We start from the raw sequence: 2,500 nt of genomic DNA, 5'->3' as shown, positions 1-2,500 counted from the left end.
CGGGGCTCCCCCTCGGCGACGGCCGACCCCGGCGGCCGGCCCTTCCCGCGACGCCGCGGGCAAGGAGCCGGGACCGCTGCGCAGCTTCGGATTAGGCGGACGGCGCGAGCCTCTCTCTCGCTCTCTCTCGCCTTCGTGCCTTCCTTCCCTCTCTCTGGGCTTTCTCTTCTCTCGGGGCCCGCGCCCCACTCGAGAGAGACTCGGCCTCGCGCTCGAAAGTCGACGCGCGCGACGCGCGGGACGGCACTCGGCCGGGGCTGACCCGCCCCCAAAGCCGGCCCGCCCGCCGACCGGCCGCTCAGGGAGCGAGCGACCGGCCGCCGGCGAGGCTGGGCCGAGCGGGGCCGCTCAGGGAGCGAGCCCCGTCCGGCGCGGCCCCCCGCCGGGCCACGCGGTAAGCTCCGGACGTGCTAGAGGAGACAGCGACCCGTCGAGGCGGGCGCGGCCCGGACACCGAGGCCCCTTGCAGCCGGGGCGGCTCGCTCTGCAGCAGGCGGCGGAACGGCAAAGGAGCGGCGTGCGGTGCACGCTCGCGGATCGGGCTCTTTCCCCCGTCCGCACCCCATCGGTTCTCGTCCTTTCGCCCTCTCTTCTCTCGGCTCTCTCTCGGCTCAGCTCCAGCCGCACCGCCGCCCGGCGCTGCTCGCGACCGGCACCCACGGGGCGCTTTTCCCGGACCGGGGCCGGCACCGACACCTCTCGTGGTTTTTAAGGACACCTGAAGGCTCGCGGGGCCACGCGGCTGTCACACAGCTGGGGACGGTAAAGACGCCCTTCCCCGGCAGCGGGAGGGGCGACACCTCGCCTGCGACGGGAAGCGAACTGGAAAGGAGACCGCCCTGCCCGATCACCGGACCCCCGCCGTGGCTTCCCCATGACAGAGAAGCCCCGGCAGAGAGCCGGCCCGCCGGGGGCCCTCTCCCACGCGACCCGAAAAGCCTCATCGATCAGGCGCGGCTGACGAAGGAGACGCGCAAACCGTGACCAGGGCCCCGTCCCCGAGAGGCTCTCTCGGTCTGCCCTTCTCTCTCTCTTCCTCCTCCTGCGGCTTGGCGCCGCCGAGCCTCCCGGGACTGAACGTGCCTGAGGCCGCCGACGCCGGCGGGCCGGTCACGGCACAACAGGAGCACGGGGGGGTGCCGCCACCCGACAACGGTTCCCTTAGCGGGGCAACAGCAGGACGGGACCGCCCGGGCTGGGGGACTCGGCCCCTTCGCCCGGGGAACCCATCCCAGCGTGCGAGAAAAGTGCCACCGACCGTGCCCACGGGGCCACCGGCTTTCACCCGCCACGCGGCAGTCGGCTTCCCCTCCGGCAAAAAAAAAAAAAAAAAAAAAAGCCGGGCGGGGACGGCACGATAAAAAGGCACATGGCGCGCGCGTTCGGCAACGGACCCGTGCTAACCACAGGGGCCGCGGGCCCGGGCCGAGGGGCGACCCACCGGCATCTCGCCCCTCTCTCTCTCGCTCTCTCTCTCTGCACACCTTGGCTTGCGTGGCCCGCGCACCTTTGTCGCGCGGCTTCTCGGGTGCCGCGGCTTAAGGCCGCCGGAAAGGGGGGGGGGGGGGGGACCGTCAACGACGGCCGGCCGGGCAGCCCCCACTCCGCCCGCACGCCGGCTCGCTAACAAAAAAAAAAAGGCAACGTGAACGGACCCCCGGTGGAAACCCAGCCTGCCCTGGCGGAAGCGGCTCAGCCGCACCACCCGCAAAGCGAGGTAGGACGAGGCGCCGCCGCCTCGCCCTCGACATGCCGGGGGGCTCTCTGTCGGGCTCCGGGTCCGTGCTAGGGCAAGGCCGGCCACCGCGGCCGGCCTCTGCCCCTGGAAAAATCCGCCCGCTACGCGGGTCCCCGGCTTAAGGCCGAGGAAGGGGGACAACGCCGAAACAAAAAAAAAAAAAAAAAAAAAAAAAAAAAACCACAGGCCGGGGACGGCGGTGGCGCCACCCCGGCTCATCGGGCGACTGCCGTCGCCGAGCCCCTCAAGCGACGCAGCAGGCCGAGGCCAGGCCGCGCGTCCCACTGCGCGTCCCCCGCCGCCCTTCCGACACGGACACGCTGGCAAACAGGTCGGGAGCGGGGGACGGGACGCCGCCACCTCGGCCGAGCGGGCCATCCTCGGGGCTCTTGGAGCAAGGGCCAGGAAAAACCCCAGCCGCGTCCACCCTCCGACTGCCGGGGGGGGGAAATAAAACAAAATAGAAAAAAATTAAAAAGCGCCCGCCGAGCGGGGCCCCGGCTTAAGGCCGAGCCACACACAAGGGACGAGGCGCCGCCGCCTCGCCCGCCACCGGGCCGGGCCGGAGCAGGACACGCTCACGGCTTTTCTCCACCTCACCTCGGCCAGCGAGGGGCTCTCACACGGCTTTTCGACTCTCTCTCTCGGCTCCGCGGGGACCGGCCCCTTTCCCCCGGCTCGCCCTCGGTCTCTTCTCTCTCGGCTCCGCGGGGACCGGCCCCTTTCCCCCGGCTCGCCCTCGGTCTCTTCTCTCTCGGCTCC

This window comes from Passer domesticus, unplaced genomic scaffold, assembly GCF_036417665.1.
Source record: "Passer domesticus isolate bPasDom1 unplaced genomic scaffold, bPasDom1.hap1 HAP1_SCAFFOLD_258, whole genome shotgun sequence".
Classification (NCBI taxonomy): domain Eukaryota; kingdom Metazoa; phylum Chordata; class Aves; order Passeriformes; family Passeridae; genus Passer; species Passer domesticus.
Note: the sequence above shows the minus strand (reverse complement) of the source record.